Source organism: Sminthopsis crassicaudata, chromosome 2 (genome assembly GCF_048593235.1).
Source record: "Sminthopsis crassicaudata isolate SCR6 chromosome 2, ASM4859323v1, whole genome shotgun sequence".
Lineage (NCBI taxonomy): Eukaryota > Metazoa > Chordata > Mammalia > Dasyuromorphia > Dasyuridae > Sminthopsis > Sminthopsis crassicaudata.
In genome coordinates, this window is record NC_133618.1 from 130,706,785 (window position 1) to 130,726,626 (window position 19,842).

The window sequence follows — 19,842 nt, forward strand, 5'->3', positions numbered from 1 at the left end:
CAAAGGTATAGTCTTGAATTTTTTCCATCATTTCCATTCCCTTGGATTTTTAAGAGGCAGGTTTTCATCAGTATTCGAGCTACTGTGGTAGTTATCATATGGTTCACATTTCAGGAGCTTAAACTCTCTAGGTTCTGTTTTTCTGACAGCTTTATGTAGGGAGCTGTAAAGTTTTTCAATGCAGTACATCAGTCTAGCATTAGCAACCCAGCAATGTCCACTCAAGGAAAAGAGATAGCAAGATGAGCTTAACCATTTTGAATTAGAGCCAAAGAAGTTTTTGAGTAATTGTGTCCTTGAATCATAATTATGTCAACTCTGGAAAGGCCATTGGAAATGATATGTCAATCTAGTCCCCTGACACTCAGGGTTAGTGCACCCTTCTTATATCTTCCCAAGTCAACATACTCCACCCTGGCCATAATTCTCCCTTATATACTTTCTCTCCCTATTAGAAAGTACCCTCCTTATAGGCACAATCTGCTCTCCCTATTCTATTTGTATGTCTAGCTTGATAAGTACTTAATAAACTTTTAAAAAAAATCATTCATTCACAGAAACTGAACAAACAGTGGGTCCATTGTTCCCAGTTGTGGTCTACACTTTATATAAAGTATTTAATTTATATACTTTATAGCATTGCCTTCTTAGAGCTAGAGATAAATGGTTTTTTTTCCCCTGAAACCACAAAACCAAAATTTATTAAAGGTAATAATGGAAATAAAAAGCAACTAATTTACTTTTAATATATTGATATTGGCTCCATAAAATTAAGCAGAACAAGTATGATTAAAAAAAAAACACATAAATACAACAAAGAGATCTTTCCATCTGCCACCCTTGGTTTCAGAGAGGAGGAGGAGATATAAAGAAGAATGAGTAAAAGTCAAGTGGTTCATGGGAAACTAAATTCAAGATAAACTCATATTTTCGTGAATGTCTACAATCAATACAAGCAATAAGCAAGTTGAAACAATAATAATAATGATGATGATTATAATAGTCAACAATTATATAGAGCTTTAATGTTTGCAGAGTCCTTTACAAGTTTATTATACTTTTGTCTTCACAACAGCCCAATTAAATAGGTGTTAGTATTATCCCCATTTTACAGATGAGGAAAAAAAAAACATACATTCAACTTTTGGAAAAAATTGGAAGAAAGATAATCAGTAAAGAGACACTTAGATTGTAATTAAAAATGTAAAAAAAATTGTGCTATAAGTACAGACAGCATATCAGAAAAACCTACAAAGAATTCCATGAACTATTGAAGTGAGCAGAAGAACATTGAATAAAATATTATACACAGTAACAGCTTTATTGTCTGATGAAAAGTTTTGACTGACAACTATTTTCATCAATTCAGTGATCCAAGAGAATCCCAAAGCACTAATGATGAAATATATTCTCCATATTCAGAGAAAGAATTACATTGTGTGAAAGATAGAATAAAGCATGCTATTTTTCTCTTTCTTTGTTTTTTTCCTTTCTTCCTTTCTGTCTTTTATTTGAGTTTTCTAGTAGAAAATGACCAATATGGAAATATTTTACATTAATGCATAAGTATAACCATTATCAGACTACTTACTGTCTCAAAGAGGGTTTAGTAGAGGAAGAAATAATAGACCTTGCATTTTGAAACTTTTAAAATGTTAAAAATGTTTGAGCATGTAATTGTCAAAAAATAAAGTGTTTTTAAATTAATATATTATGAACAAAAACCTATAGTGTAAATCACTAGAAGTCTGTTTGGCTCCATCAAGGAGAGATAAGGCTAATCTCATTAAGTCAGAATAACTCAGCTGGTAGGTCAGAGAAAAGTCCATAGGTGAAATATAACATACGCACATAAAAATTCATTCTCATGTGCTTCTTTATGGATACAATAGAGTGATATGACCCAGTTCAGATGTGTCAAATATGAACCCTACTAACCCCAACTCCCAAGTGCTGCCCAAACTAGATTTAATGTAATTAGGAAATATTACATAAAATAAATAAAAACAATAGAATTCAAGTAATGCTAATATGTGTTTTTCTAAGTTAATATGCAATTTCTGGGTAAATTTTAGTGATCTTTTGTATTTGAGTTTAACATCACTAATCTAGATGACTTGATTGTTGTTAGAAAAATGATAAACTGAATATATAATTTTAAAAGTAAAAATGAATAAAAAGCTATACACAAATAATATTCAAAGTTAGCTTGAACAAAAATTTCAAGCAGAGAAATCTAAACAGTTGCCCTTAGAAACTGTTGATTATTTTTTTTTTTTAGCATTTTTCATGAAGTCATCAAAGACAGGCTTTGTCAAATTTGCAGATGATTAGAAACTGGGAGGAATAACTAACATTCTGAATGACTTAGGACTGAAAAGTATTTTGACAGACTAGAATAGTAGAACACATTAAAAAGATGACATTTAATGCGGATAAAGATAAGGACTTACAGGTTTTGCTTTTTAAAAAATTTTAGGTAAACTTCCAAGTGTAGGATAGGTGAGTACTTCTGTACTAATAGATTCATTTTTCCTTTTTTGGATGTCTTTGGAATACAAACCTAACAATGGTGTTGCTACATCAAAGAGTATGCACAGTTTTATAGCCCTTTGGTTATAATTCAAAATTGCTCTTCAGAATGGTTAGATAAGCTTATATTTTCACCGACAATGCATTAATGTCCAGATTTTATCAGATGCCCTCAAGCATTCAACATTTTCCTTTTTTTGTCCTCTTAGCTTCATTGATAGGTATTAAGTGATACCTCAGAATTGTTTTAATTTTAATTTCTTTGATAAATGGTGACTTAGACCAATTTTTCATATAACAATAGATAGTTTTGATTTCATTGTGTGAAATCTTTCTGTTCATATCCTTTGACTATTCATCAATTTGGAAATGACTTGTCTTTATAAATTTCACTCAGTTCTCTATATATTTGAAAAATGAGGCCATAATGAGAGATGCAAAAATTTTGCTCAGTTTTCTGCGTTCCTAATAATTTTGGTTGTTGTGGTTTTGTGGTACAAAAATTATATTTTATATTACGAAAATTATACATTTTTAAGATTATATATTCTTTGGTCCTAAATTCTTCTCTTATCCATAAATTGAATAAATTACTCCATACTCTTTTAATTCGTTTGTGGTATCACTCCTTAATGTAAGTCATGTACCCATTTTTATTATATATGTATATAAATATATCTAAACATATATACAAAATCTGTGTGTATCTATATATAGTGAGAAATTATACCGAGTTTCAGCAATACTATCTTTCAGCCTTCATATAAAGTTTTGTCAAATAATGAATTTTTATTCCTTAAACTTGGATTTTTGGGTTTGTCGCACTAGAGTACTATGATTATTACTATAGTGTGATTTATACCTAATCTATTCTATTGATCCAGCATTCAAATTCTTAAACAGTACCAGATGGTTTTAATAATTAGTTCTTCATAAAACAATTTGAGATCTGTTATGGGCCACCACCTTCTTTTGCATGTTCTTTCATTGATTTCCTTGTTATCTTTGAGCTTTTGCTATGTCAGATAAATTTTGTTTTCTTTTTTCTATCTCTATGAAATATTATTTGATAATTTAACTGATATGGCACTAAAGTATCATTTTTATTATATTGGTTAAATATATTTATGAGCAATTAATTTTTTCAGTTGTTAAGATCTGAATTTATACATGAAGAGTATTTTTAAATTGTCCAATATAGTATGTGAAAGTTCTCTATTTTGCTAAATATCTTTTTTTTTTTTTTTCCTGAAAGATCAAACTTATTTTAGCTGGCAAGGTGATGCTTTTTTATAAATGTAATTCCTTTGCCTTCTGGTACATTATATTTCAAGCCATCCAGTTGTTTAATGTAGAAGCTGCAAAATCCTATGTAACCTTAATTGTAGCTCCATGATATTAGAATGTTTCTTTTGGCTTTTTGCAAAATAATCTCCTTGATCTGTGAAGTATGGAATTCAGCTATGAAGTTCCTGGGGGTTTTCAGTTTGGGCTGTCATTCAAATGGTGATCAGTGAATTCTTTAAATTTCTGTTTTGCCCCCTTATTCTAATATATCAGGGCAGTTTTCTTTTACAACTTTTTGAAAAATGTTCAAGCTTTTTTTGAAAATTATGACTTTTATGTAATCTAATAATTCTCATAATATTGCTTGCAAATCTATTTTCTAGGGCAGTTGATTTTCCAATGAAAAATTTCACATTCTATTTTTAAAACCTTTTTTTTTTACATTTTGTTTTTTTAAGGAATTATTTTTTCAGTGAGCTTTTATATTTCATTTTCTATTTGGCCAATTCTATTTTAGGGCGTTATTTTCTTCAGCAAATGTTTCTCTTTTTTTGGCTCTTTTTCATGTTTCTCTTGCATTACACTCATTTCTTTTCCAAATTTTTCTTCTACTTCTCTAATTTGCTTTTTAAAATATTTTTAAAGCTCTTTCAGGAATTCTTTTTGACCCTGAGACCATTTTTTTTTTTTTTTTTTTTTTTTTTTGCTTTCACATGTAGTCTTGTTGACACTTGACACTATTGTCCTCTTCTATATTTATGCCTTGATTATCCTTATCACCATAGGAACTTTCTATAATAAAGCTCTCTTTTTTGTTGGTTTGTTTTTTGAGGATTTTTTCTGCCTTTTTGTGATTCGGTGTTTTAATGTGAGTGTTCAGTTCTGTTCCTGGGCTCTGGGTCTTATCCATTAAAATTGAGGACTTGACTGCTTGCTTTCTCAGGAGGATAGGCTTCCCTTCTTCCTTGTAGTTGGGTGTGAGACCTCCCTTTTGGGTGTGAGATTTATCTATCAGCCTCCTCCAAATGCTGCTGGATTGCTAAGGTAGCAGAGTCTGTCGGCTGGCCCTAGATGAGGAATTTTGTTACTGGTTACCTATGGAAAAGGGGTCTGTCTACTGAAAGGTGTTGGGGGCAGGATCTTGATGTTGGCCACCTCTGAAGAGCGGTTTCACTGCTGCTACTCAGCAATGGGTTTTAAGGATTCATTGGAGATTTGTGCTGGGGGTGAAATTGCTGGGGTGAGGGGTGGGCCTTACACTATGTACTGACTGCTCAGTTGCCTATGGACCTGCTTCCTTACAAGAGGACGGGGTTTCACTGGTGGATTGCTCCAAGCTTGGAGCCTTCAGATCCCCAGCTGTGAAAATAGCCGCTGCTGCTTTCCTTGCTCCCTTCCCACCACAGTGGGACAGACCTGGTCTGGTAAAGTGCTTTCCTACTCCAAGACAAATTATGAGGTGATTTTCTAGTTATTTGAAAAGGAACTTAGGAGGAATTTAGAGGTTCCTTCCTCACTTTACTATCATGGCACCAGAAATCCTGATATTGTTATTTTTGATCCCTTATTCAGTATGTTCCTTCTATATCTTCTATATGTTAATGTCTCCAATGTAATTTAATTATTTAATACCAATTGACTTGTACCAAAAAGGAAAAAAAAAAAAAAAGCAAACAGTACATAGTACAGTGAATAGATCATAGTCCTGGAGAATTAAGAAGACCTGAATCCAAATCTTATATGAAGTACTTCTTATCTGTGTGACTCTTGGCAAGTCACTTTATCTTGTTTACCTCAGTTTCCTTTTCCTATCTTTAATCTGATCTAGAGAAGAAAATAGCAAACCATCTCAGTATCTTTGGCCAAAAAACTGAAATCAGGTCTGAACAACAAGCTTATACAGAAGAGATATTTAATGACAAGGCATAGTAGGAACAAACACATACCAACTCAGTAAAAAAAGAAAACAAAAAAACAAACAAACAAAAAAAGGGAACATACTCTCTGCCTCAGTCCCTGGGGAAGACAGATATAAACTTAAAATGATTGCTATAAAACATTTCTCCTTCCAAATTCACTTCTGGGTATTGATAATGGATGAAGCATTCCCTTGCTTGCACAGTTTAGTAGTCTTGACTGTCAAGTTGATTCACCCCTAAGCAAAGATACCCTCTCTTAGAGGAGGAGCTATTGTGGAAGGCTTCAAAATAACAGATTTAAAATAATCATTATGGAGAATAGGACTGAGAGTCAATTAGGGAGGATGACAAGAATTGCCTTGATGTAGAGAGGACCCAACTGAGATTAGATTACATAGATTTATAGTGGACCTATTCTTAGCTCTGTTTGACAGTGGGCATGTAGGAGGAGAGAAGGCAGATGGCAAAAATAATTTAGGACTGGGCTTTGATAAGCTATAAACATCACTATGACAAGAGTGCAAAGGATTCTAGGATATAGTATAATGTCTAACTGGCATAATAAGGATAGGGATAGGGAAAGGAGAGTGTCTCCCAGGCAAAAGTCATGACAAAGAAAAGTACTGATGGGGGCAAGGATTTCAAGTAACACTGAAAATTAAAAGTAACTTGTAGAATGGGTAAAGCATAGAGAGAGATAGAATCATAGAAGATTATCTTTGAATAATGGAATTTCAGAATTCTTGGTGATGGACATATAATGGTTTTGTATATTCAGACAATTCTTCTATGTGAAATGTAATAGCTGAGTATATAGGAATTTAATAGATTGGAAAACTGAGAGGATAGAATATTTGAGAAAGTATCAACATGGATGGTTCCCTGATATGACATCAGCAGTTCTTCATTGAAAGATGCAGAAAGATGGAGGTATATTACAGTATATTGTGTTGATGTTGGTTTATTTCTCAATTCTAGGATGTTATTTGGGTTTTCTTGGTAGGGACAGTGAAGTGGTTTGCCATTACCTTCTCCAAATCATTTTACAAATAAGGAACTGACGCAAACAGGGTTAAGGGAATTGCCCAGTCCAACAGCTTGTAGGTATCTGAGACCAGATTTTGGTTCATGAAGATAAGTCTTCTTGACACTGGCCTTTGCACTCTGTTCACTACACCATTAATCATATTATAGCTAGGATACCTTTTTTTTCAGTCCTGGAAACTATATATTAGGAAAGACACTGAACATCTGGGGGATGTCACAAAGACAATAAGACATTGCTACACCTTAGCCTCTTGAAGGAATTAGAGAGAAAAATATTAAGGGGAACTATGAGAGCTGTCTTCAAATATTTGAAGAGCTATCATGTGGAAAATTAGCTGCATTCTACTTATATCTATATTGGATGTGCAAATGGAAGTAGTAAACCAGAATCAAAGTTTTATATATAAAAAAAAATCTTCCTAATTACTAAAAGCATCTGAAAGCAAAATTGTCTGACTCAAGGTCTTTGGGTTCACTTTCACTTTCAACACACAAAAAACTAAATATTGCTAAGACCAAGATTTTTTTGGTCAGATAATGATTGGACTTGGTCAGATTAAAATCTCTGCCAAATCTGAGATTCTATAAAACATTTAAAAATACATATTAATTTATTATTACAAGATGAATAAAAAGAATCCAGCTTTAAAAAGGCAAAGGATAAGGAAATGAAAAAGAGTTATTAAAAAAGCAATCCAGGTGCCTGGTGCACAGGTATCTAGTGGTTCGACCCACTGCCAATGGAGGACATGAGGTCCCCAGGCCTGGAGGAGTCCCTTGCTCTTGACTCAGTTTTTTGCCACCATCTGTATTTCAAGGAATACCCTTCTTCCTCTAGTGTGGCAAGTCCCTGTGATCACTCCCAGGTATGTTCCGAGTCCAACAGAACAGAAACAGGGTGATTGAAGATTAAGCAATGCTCAAACAGGTGTGGCTCCAGTAGGAAACCAGCCCAGAGATGTGGATGTGCCCATGATCAATGTGTCCTACAATTCACATTAATTTGTTCAGATTGCTGCTTTTTTTCAATGATACAGTAGATGAGTGATCTACTCAAAAATACAAGAGGAGATTCTTTGCCTCAATTGCTTCCTATCTTTAATCTTTGAATGGATGTAGCCTTAGTTCAACTGACACCTATTGAAAATTTTAGCTTAAAAAGGTCCTGGTCTCCTCCTGTATCAAGGGTCATCTCTAGTCATCCTGAATTATACCTGGCCATTGGACCCAGAAGACTTTGGAGGAGAAAGTGAAGCATGTGAGTTTGCACAGCCCTCTGTTAAATTAATTAAAATTAATTTACTTGAATGTTAAATATTACCTGTCTGATGTCATGGTCCTCTTGCAGAACAAAGTACAAAGACCAACAACAGCAATTCAGACTATTCTACAATGATATAATTATAATCTTGTCACTTAGGCTTTGGGACTCTGGTTTTCAGCTGTGACTCTCAATTTTTTCAATTGCTAATTTGTTGATCAATCACTTTTCATCATACTGTATTTACCTCATTCTTAAGCATCCAGAGGATTTGTTCTGCATATGATATCTATATCAATCTAGGGGTGAAGAGGAAGACAAGAGATAATTCTTCATCTGAAGTGTCAATGACCAACTATATTATTGCAAAGGGAAACTGTGAGCTTAACTGTGAGTTTAAGATCAGATGTGGAATTCGTAAAATTTCTATAATCATATTCTTTTTGAATGAGTGCTAGTAAGAGTTTTGTAGCCATAAATGTGAGAGATAGAGAAAGGTTAGATCTAGAAGTGCCTGAGAGCACATGCAAGACTTTCCAGCTTCACTTTTAATAGAGGAGGAAAATGTGCCTGGGAGAGGTTATCTTGACTTGCCTAAGGTCAGATCCTAAGTGAAGGAGGTAAAGTTTAAAGCCAACTCTAGAATGTGATGTAATTTGCTCTGTACTATATTACATTGATGGACCTCAAACCAATCTTCAATTTAGATTGATGTCCACCACAAACCTGTGAAGACTTCCCCCTGATGAACAAGCGGATGAGAATAATTTGTTTCAATGGCCATGAAGGTGAATGAAGCAGTTACTGTGGAATACTTAGAGCTTGGTCAGACACTAAGATCATGCATTAAATCCTGGGTCATCACCAGTCATCCTCCCTTTTGTCTTATCTCTAGACTTCAATAATACCGGAAGTGAAAGTGAAGCTGATGATTTCATGCATAAATCAAAATATTATCCAAGAATGTTATTGATTCTCTTTGAAAAAGGATGAAAAATAACAATAAGAATTGTTTTAATCTTTGAAGAATAAAAACAATAATTATTTTATAACTATATATTTGAATGTTTCTAATATATATATTATATATATATATATATACACATATAATATTAAGACTTATTTATACTGTTTCCTTATTAATCTATCTTCCAGAATAGTGAAACAAATTTCAAAGCACTTTAAAAAGTCTGAAGTCATTCAAAACCATAGTTTCCTAATCCTCAAAGACATTTAGGTTTTCTTTTCTCTCCCAGCACAGGGAGGAAACTGTAGCAGCCCCAGCCCCAGAGCAGGCAATGAGAAGCCCCTGTCACCCTATAGAGGAAGCTTGGAATAATCCCCACATTGCTCTAAGAGCAGACCTCAATGTTCAAAAAAGGAGCAAAGAAAAGCAAAAAGAGTTCTGACCATAGAAAGCTACTATAGAAGACAGGGAAGATCAGAACACAAATCCAGAAGAGGAGAGCAATGGCAAAGTGCCTTCAACTGAAGCCTCAAAGGGATATATGATGAACTGATCTCGAGCTTAAAAAGCTCTCTTGGAAGAGTTCAAAAAGGACCTTAAAAGAGAATTAAAAGAAAAATGGGGACATTTCTATTGGCAACATAAAAAAAGAAAACAACTCCTTTTTTATTGGCAAAAAAAAAAAAAAAAAAAGAACGACTTCTTAAAAATAGAATCCAGACATTCTGGAGAGCAATTTGGAACTATGCCCAAAAACCTGTAAAGATGTGCATACCCTTTGATCCATTATTGTTTCCACTGGGTCTATATTCCAAAGAGATTATAAAAAAAAAAAAGGGGGAAAGTACCCACAAGTGCAAAACCATAGCATTTTTTTATATAATGGTAATGAACTGGAAACTAAGAGGATGCCCATCAAATGGGGAATAACTGCATAAGTTATGATATATGAATAAAATGGAATTGTTATTATTTTATAAGAAATGATGAGCAGGATGGTTTCAGAAAAGCCTGGAGAAACTTACATGAACTGATGCTGAGTGAAGTGAACAGAACCAGGAGGACATTGTACACAGCAATAAGAAGATTATGTGATGGTCAACTCTGATGGACATGGTTCTTTTCAACAATGAGTTGACTGAGGCCAGTTCCAATGGTCTTGTGATGGAATGAACTATCCACATGGAAAGAGAGAACTATGGAGACTAATGGGAATCAAAGCATAGTATTTTCACCTTTATTGTTGTTTGCTTGTTTTTTTTTTCCTTTTTGCTCCAATTTTTATTGCACAGTATGACAAACATGGAAATGTGTGTAGAAGAATACACATATTTAACCTATATTAAATTATTTGCAGTCTAGGGGAAGGGGGCAGGGAAAAAGAAAGAAAATTTAGAATACAAGTTTTTGCAAGTGTGAATGTTTAAACTCTTTTGAAAACTAAAAAGCTATTATTATAAAAAAGAGCATACATATCAACAGTAAAACTGGTATTTTATTGCTATTTTTGCTTCTGTTTGTACAAAAATAATAAGCAAAAAAAGTCCAGCCACTTTTGCTATCTCCTTCCAATTATTTGTATGATTTGCTCTATACTGCTGAGATGCCATCCAAAATGAGTCTATTATTTTCAATTCTAGCATCAATGTATGAAGGTAGCTGCACCTCTCTTGAAGCAATCATTCACAATGGCAAGGTTTGTTTACAGTACCTTTGCATCCATTCTTCATGGGAAATAAGAAAGTTTGGTAGTAGATAGAAAAGCATATGATCAATATATCAAAAATAAAAATATTTTATTTTTGAAATAATGTCTTTAGTCATACTAATTCAGTAATTGTTTTGAAATTCTTTTTCCATTGCTTTGTTTAAACTAAGTACAATGCAACATTACATATTACTGAGTAATAGTAGCATTCTAAAATGAAAATATTACTTTAGTATAAGAGGCTAAAGACATCTTTTCTTTTCACAAATCATAGTTTAAAAAAATTAATTCAGTAAATACTATTTCCCTCAAATAAAGTTAAAGAAATATAAAATTAATGCTTTAAAAAAAGTACTCAAAAGAAACTTTCTCTATTCTGCAGAAGCTGTTAATAGGCTAAAATCTCATTTTTTTTCCTGGTAATCTTTAACTGTGGGCCTAAAGAAATAAAAAGTAATTTGTATCAGTATGGGACTAGATATTTGTTGTCATTCCCAAATTGGAAGAAATGCTTAAAATTCCCAGAATTACATCTAACAGGGAAACTAGCTTTGAATTTAACTGTCATTTGTCATTAGCCCTTTCTTTGGAATGACCCAATTGCAAAGATGATTCCTATTTGAATCAAATTTGTAAATTAACTAAAATTTGATATTTGACAATGCTGTCTCCACAAGTTTTCCTGCTCAAGATTCATACCCATCTAAGTGTGTCAGCATGAACTTACCCTGTTAAGGAGATAAAAAAAGCTTAGTCACCTCTATCTACATATTTCCATTTCAATTCTTGGAATATAAATATTTGTTCAGAGGGAAAAAAGTGTAATTTAAAGTTCCATAGACCACAAAGTATTATGTAAATATAAGCTATTATGATTTTTTTAAATTGTATTTGAAAAGTTCGTCCTCTGTTTAAAGGTCTGTTGATTTCATTTTAATGTCTGTGCCCTTAGCACCTTAGTCCCTCTGTTTAAGGACAAAAGGATGTGAATCTGCAGTTATCTTGAACCATTCCAGTCCCACTTTCTCTCTCCAAGTTCTAGGTCACTATATTAAGTACTAGCTATTTCTAGACCACTGGCTATTTCTAGACCACTAGAATTACACTCTGTTCATCCTCCTAATCCTTCTTCCACCTTGGACTGTTATTTACCGTGTCAGAAGCCAGGTCTCCTAACCATTCCACTTCCTAACCATTTCCAAAAAAAATGACACTTCCTTGCCCCTATTTTAGGTCCCCTTATGGATTTTCTTTACCTATTAGAATGAAAGTTTTTTGATGACATTCTTACTTGCTTCTACTTGTATATCCTTTGCAATTAGCATGGGAGTAAGCACTTAATAAGGATTTGACATTTTTTCCCTCCATTGAAGCCAGTTGCAAGCCTTTATAACCTGTAGGTACTTTTCTAGATGTTACCTCTTGCTTCAAGAACTTTGTATATTTTTGGAAAGAAATGTACATGAAGATATCAATTCAGGGGGAGATAATCAAAAAAAGGAGATTCTGTGGGACAGAGTATACATAATAAATATATACATTTATTGAGTAAGGCTGTAATATGATTACTGAGCTTAAGGGAAATCACTTTTGCAGCAATAGAAAGAATAGATTGGACTGGGAATAGATTTGAGGCAATAATCTAGGTCAGAGAATATGATGTACTAGGTCTCTGCAAATATGAAGGCTGGATAAGAGAAAGGGCTCCCATGGCAAAGCATAGAATAGTGACATGGTGAGAGTTATGCTTTAGGAACATAACCTTGGCAGCTATGGGAAGAAATAACTCTAGAGAGAAGAGACTGGAAGCAATGTGAACAGGAGCAGCACTACAGTATAATAACTAAGTTAGCTCATTAGTATAACATTGATATTTCAGTCTGCATGCAAAAATGTTGGAAGTGAACAGCTAGGGGAATCTTTCCCTAGCTTGGCTGAAGTGGTTTGCCATTTCTACACCACTTAGCATTTGCTCTATGTGGTCATGGATGTAATGCTCTGGAGAAAATAGTCTATATGACAATCTTCCCTCCATGAGAGGACAAAGGCAGTTGAATCTGCAGTCAAGTTTTGCGCCATTCCAAAATAAATCAAATAAGTGATAATTTGGGTCTTACAGAATTAGCCTACATCCATGGAGTCGACCCTTGGTGACATATGTCAATTTTGTGTCCCTTAAAAAATCATATTCTTTCTTTAATCTTTAGTCCAAATACCATATTCTACCCTCAAAAAATTCTTAATTTTCCTCAGTTTCTACCATTTTATCTAAAAAATATTTTGTATGTAATAATGTTGTGCAAATTTATATTTGCTTGATGTGTATGATATTATAAATATATGTGTGTAAATTTATGCATGTGGACTTATAAAATACACACGCATACACATATATATATATATTGCATGTAATATATGTATACTTATACCATTCATTAGGATATAAACACCTTATGTGTAGAAACTATTTCATATATATGAAAATACATATATACTTATGAGGCAACAATGTGTCATAACAGATAGAAACCAGGGCTGAAGTAGGGTAGACTCATCTTCAGGTGTTCAAATCCTGGCCTCAGACATTTACCAGCTGTTTGGCTCTGGGTGAGTCACATAACTCTGTTCGAGTTTCTCATCTCAGGTTTCTCATCTGTAAAATGAGCTAGAAAAGGAAATGACAAACCATTTTAATATCTTTGCAAAGAAAACTCCAAATGGAGTCACAAATAATCCACATCCAGATGTGCATGTATGTGTATGTACAGTATGCATTCATGTGCACATCTGTACATAGGTGATATGTATATACATATATATCTATATATATATATATATATAAAGTTTTATGTTCATGCATAAATATATGTATGTTTATTATGTACACAGACATACTATACCACTAGCATAGCAGCTCATGGTTAGAGATTGCTTTATTTGTTAAATTCTTCGTATCTATATCTCCAGCATAAGCATGATGTCTGGTACATAGTAGGTTCTTAATTCACAGTAGTTGATTGATTAATAACAAGACAAATATAGATCATCACCAGGCCATACTTCAAACAACTATCAGACTCAAAGAGCCTTCCAGAGCATGTGTTCTACTGGCGGAGTCTTTGAGAACTCTGTGATACTTCCACACATTGATGAAACATCAAAATGAGATTTTGGGAAAGGAATTAGGAATACAAAATAACAACAAGAACTAAGAAAGGACCTTTTTTATATCTGAAATGCTGAGCATAAAGAAAAGTATGAGTCAGAATGAGGTGATTCCTTTCTCTCATCTGAATACATCCATCTCTTCCGCAAGTTAATCTTTCTCCTATTCAGAATTTTGGGAAACTAACTCACATCTATGTCAGCATCGAGAATTCAGTATAGTCCGCCCACCATGCAATCTCCTGTCCCCTAGCCCACCTGTTTGCGATGAGTCACCGTTCAGAGTAGAAATCTCTTATCTTCTCTTCCTGCTGATTTTTAGGTGTAATAAAGAGCAGTGGGGGGAAGAAAGAAACAAGGCAAAGTAAAGCATAGGAACTTAGATAAATGTGTAAGATGGGATCTTTGTTTTGTTTGGAGAGCCTGAACTGGCAATTAATGGTGAGTCAAGAAATGGTCAAGAAACAGAGTTGAAATAAGTGACCCATCTTCATTCTGCCATAAAACAGTTATCAGAAGACTGAAAGAAGTAGTAGTGGGAGAGAGGAGACATGACAAGGGGAAGATAAACTGCAGATAAATCATTTCAGTTTGGAATTTTTAATTTTGTTTAATTAAACCCTTACTTTGAACAGAGCACCATTCTAGGCAATGAGAACACAAAGTGAAAAAAAAAAAGTAAATTGTACCTGTCCTCAAATTTTTATACTCTAAGCAATTTGGAACTATGCTCAAAGGGCTATCAAACTGCACATAACCTTTTATCCATCAGTGTTTCTACTGGGCTTGTATCCCAAAGAGATCTTAAAGAAGAGAAGGGGACCCACATGTGCAAAAAATGTTTGTGGTAGCCCTTTTCATAGTGGCTAGAAAGCAGAAACTGAGTGGTTAGCCATCATTTGGAGAATGGCTAAATAAGTTATAGTATATGAATGCCATGGAATATTATTGTTCTATAAGAAATGATCAGCAGGATGATTTCAGAGAATCCTGGAGAATCTTACATGAACTGATGCAAAATAGAACCAGGAGAACATTGTGTGCAGAAACAATAAGATTATATGATGATCAATTCTGGTGGAAGTGGCTCTTTTCAGCAATGAGATGATTCAGGCCAGTTCCATTAGACTTGGGATATAAAGTGCCATCAACACCCAGAGAGAGGACTGTGGTGACTGCATATGGATTACAACATAAAATTTTCACTCTTTTTGTTGTAGTTTGTTTGAATTTTATTTTCTTTCTAATTTTTATTATTTTTATCTTATTTTTCTTTTGCAGCAAGATAATTGTATAAATATGCATGACTTATATTATATTTAGCACCATATTTTACCATGTTATAACATATATTGGTTTACATGCCATCTAGGGGAGTAGATCAGGAGAAGGGGGGAATGGGAATACAAGGTTTTTCAAGGGTCAGTATTGAAAAGTTTTTTACATAGGTTTTGAAAAAAAAAAACTTCAACAGAAAAAGATTTTGTACTGTAATGGGGAAAGACTGGAAAATGCATAAATACAACTAAATATAAAATCTTCTGACAGAGAATTTATTAGCAATTTGAAAGATGGGGAAACAAGGTTATCATTAGCCAAGCAGCTCTTGAATTAAATCTTGAAGAAAGATGAGGATTCTTAAAATCAGAGATAAATAAGAACCAAATTCCAGACATTATAAACTTCTTTGAATGGCAGATGGCTATGGTAAATACAGAAGAAAACGCAGGACTGCTAGTAACCCAGTTTGACTGAAATATCAAGTCCGCAATAAAGAATAATATGGAAAGATCTTGGTGCAATTGGAAGAATGCAGAGATTGTAATCAGATGCCTAGGTTCCAAATGCATTGCTGCTGAATATTAACTGCATGACTTTGGGTAAATCAGTTAATCTCTCTGGTGTGCTATTTCCTCATAAATAAAATGTGGAGTTTGGGCAGGGTAACTTCTAAGTTCTCTTCTAGTTTTAAATCTACAAAATTACATTCTATGAAACCTATGAAATCTAGAAAGGCAAGTGGAATCTAAATTATTAAAGGACTTAAATGCTGATGTAAAGTGATAGACACTTATCCTAGAGATAGACATAGTGCTATTGATCAAGAGAGGTATATGATCAGATGTGTCTTTGCAAATAGAGTATAGTTTGGAGAGACAAGAGAATAGAAGCATAATGAAAATTGAGAACAATGAGAGCAAATCACAAGTTTTATTTAAACTTAAAAGACTTGAATTTGAATATTAGTTCTGATTCTTGCAACATGTTATTTAATCTTATTTGGCCTTCATTTTCCTTTTCTATACAAAAAGAGGTTTTTTTTTTTTAACTTGAAAGCATGTGAGAGCCATTCCACCTACAGATATATGGCAACAGTCTTGACAAAAAAGTGATTCAAATTAATTAATTAATAATAAAAATAATAACACTGCAAACATCCAAGACTTATATAGAGCTTGAAAGTTTGTAAAGTACTGTTGAAATATTATCACATTTTATCCTTATAATAACCCTGAAGTGAGTTATTATTCCTAATTTTATTTTCTATTTTCTACTTAAGGGATTTATTTAGAGTAATTTAACTAATTAATGTCTGAGGCTTTTAAATTTATGTCTTCCTGAATCTGGGGTCTTTCTATCTGCCACCAATCAGTGACCCTATGAGTGAAAGTTAGAGAGATAGAAGAGATATTGTAGAAGTAGAATCAGCAAGATTTAACCTTTGATTCATTTACATATTCAAGTCCAGTGATTTATTTACATATTCAAGAAAAAAGGGAAGTCAAGATTGCTTCTAAGTTAAAAACTTAAGTGAGTGGTAAACTATATAATACCATGGAAAGGTTGAAGAGTAACAGAGAGAGAGAGAGAGAGAGAGAGAGAGAGAGAGAGAGAGAGAGAGAATAAATTTCAGATAAGTGGATCTAGAAAAGGAGAAATCTAAGATAGAACTTCTGCCTATTTTTGATCTTTCTTCCCCGTCCATCTATAGACAATCATAGAATAATTGTTGAGCTACTAGGCATTTGACTCCAGTGAATTTTGGGGCAGGTCCAACACCGGTTTCTAAAATAATGGATTCTCTTCCCAGGAGGAGGATTCTGAGTAAAAATAAAATCCACCTTCATTTGGAAGTTCTTTGTAAATGAACCCTGAATTATAATGATTGAAAAGTGGAGATGCTTTCATAGAAGATGGAGTCAATTATCCAGGAAATGAAGTTGCAAATAATAACTGTGTTCTAATAAAATAAAATGTGGGAGTAAGTCACTTATTAACAATATCACATTTATGAATGAATCAAGTAGAGTAAAAGCATACATTTAATTAACATGTATATTTAATTGCCTAGTAATATCAAAGTACAGTATCAAGCAGAAATACAATAAGGATATTTAGATTAATCTGGAAACTTTATTCTATTTTGGTAGTTTTAGTGTGTGTGTGGGGGGAGAGTAGTAGTGATGGTAGTGGTGTTACTGTTTTTGTTTTGTTTTGTTTTGAGTCAATGGCAGAGGAAGTCGAGATCCTTCTGTCTTTCTGAGTTCTTTAAATTCATATTACTCGTTTCTCTCTATAATCTTTCCATGCTCTTCTGGTCTGGGATAGATCAATTTGGAAACCATCTCCAACTATGCTTGTTGAAACTCATCCCTAGTTGTTCCTCTATTTCTTCTCTTCTAACTGCCAAAGCTGAGTCACCCACCTACATGAGGGTCTTCCCTGCAGCTTTTGATATTGTGGAACTACAAAGGAAGTGGGTAGGTAATATCAAATAACATGTAAATGTCTTTTAACTTAGACAGTTAAAAACAAACAAAACAAAAAACAAAAAAACAAACAAACAAAAAGTGTCCAGGATACAAAGTAGAAAGAAGCATGACCAGATAGCCATTTGTTTGGAAAAGACTGAGTTTTTAGTGGACTAGTACTGCAACAACATTTATCCCTTATTTTCACTGGGAAACTAATCTGTCCTTTATTTTCTTCATGCATTTCTACAATGATAATGTTTACAATTCTTCATCTTCATAATTCCCCATTTCAAATCTGTTCAGCTTTCTGATTATACCTACCATTCAGCTCATCATTGCTCTTGGTGAGAAGCTGGGTATACTAAACTTCAATTTTTTCAGAATATTTTCTCCTTCATGACTTATAATCCTAAAATATTATATAAAAATGTGGTGGTAAAAATATGGTCCTTAATTCCAGGAGAAGCTGGGAAGTTGATAAGTTTTTATTTTAAGATTTAAAGACTACATATTATCAAAGTCATTGTGACCTGATCTTCTCTTTCTATTGAATTAGCTCATTGTTTCTTTGTTGTATTTGTCCAAAATATATGATTTGATGAACTAACTCAATGGATTGTAAGTCTAATTGCATATCATATTCTGGATAATACAAATTTTCATTCACTTGACTTTTTTTCTATGTGAATAACCAAGTGGAATTCTTTTGAATGATTTGAATTTCATTTAGGATGCTCTGCATTGTCCTGGGGCCTGATGCCATCAACACAATGTCTTTCACAAACTTGAGCATCTGGAGGACTTTATCAACCATAGGAAATCCCTTTTTGATTTGGACTCTGCACTGGATTCTCTCCTTCACACTGGCACACAATTTCAGTGAGCATATGTCTCTTTCTATGTCTCACTTGATATTAATTATAAAGGTACTTTAGGGAGCTTTAGGCAGGCTGCAATGTAGTACAATGGAACTAGATAAGGAGTCATTGAACCTAAGTCCAAATCTTTACTCTATAACTTATTCCCTAGATGGCCTTTGTCGAATTACTTTCACTCTTCAGATCTCAGTATTTTCATCTGTAAAATGAAAGGATTATATTCAATAACTTCTAAGGTGTCTTCCATCAGTAAATCTTTATCTCTATCCCAATGTAAACATTTCCTTTTTACATTCAAAGTTCCCAGCTATTCTTATTCAAGTAATTTATCTTGTCTGAGATGGCTCAATTGAGCATTTAACAGATCCACATAGCACTATTAGGAGCTTTATTTTTATTTATTTAATTTATCATTGTTGTTCAGTCATGTCTAACTCTCTGTGACTCTATTTGGGGTTTTCTTGGTAAAGAGAATAAAATGGTTTGTCATTTCTTTCTCCAGCTCATTTTACAGATAAAAAAACTGAGGCAAACAAGACTAAGTATCCCTCTAAAGTCACACAGCTAATAAGTGTCTGAGCCTGGATTTGAACTCAGATCATGTTTGAACTGATGAAGATGATTTCCTGACTTCAGACTCTATGCACTAGGATGTTATCTTGATGTCTTATTTGTTTAATAACCATAAGAAATTATTTTTATTTATAGTTTTTATTTACCAGATATATGCATGGGTAATTTTACAGCATTGACAATTGACAAACATTTCATTCTAATTTTCCCCACCCCCCAGGTGTCAGGTTGACCAATCCATGTTAAATATGCTAAATTATAAATTAAATACAGTATATGTATACATGTACAAACAGTTGTTTTGCTGTACAAAAAGAATCGGACTTTGAAATAGTGTACAATTAGCCCGTGAAGGAAATAAAAAATGCAGGTAGACAAAAATAGAGGGATTGGAAATTTTATGTAGTGGTTCATAGTCATCTCCCAGAGTTCCATAAGAAATTATTAAATTTGTTTTTAAGATGGGAGAAATGTTTCTAAATATTTGAGTAGACTTAGATGATTTTAATGTTTTTCCAGAGTTACTTTCTAGAGAGTAGATGTTGCCATAAGTTATATATGTAATATTGCAAGGTTGAAAGAGTGCTAAATGAGGAGAAAGAGGACATGAACTTAAATCCTGTTAGATATAGAAGCTATCACTTGGATAACCTAAGACAAATTACTTTAACTAATGAAGCCTTAGTTCTTTCTTTTAAAATTTGAAGGACTTGGATAAGATTATCTTTTAAATCCCTTCCCACTCTAGAT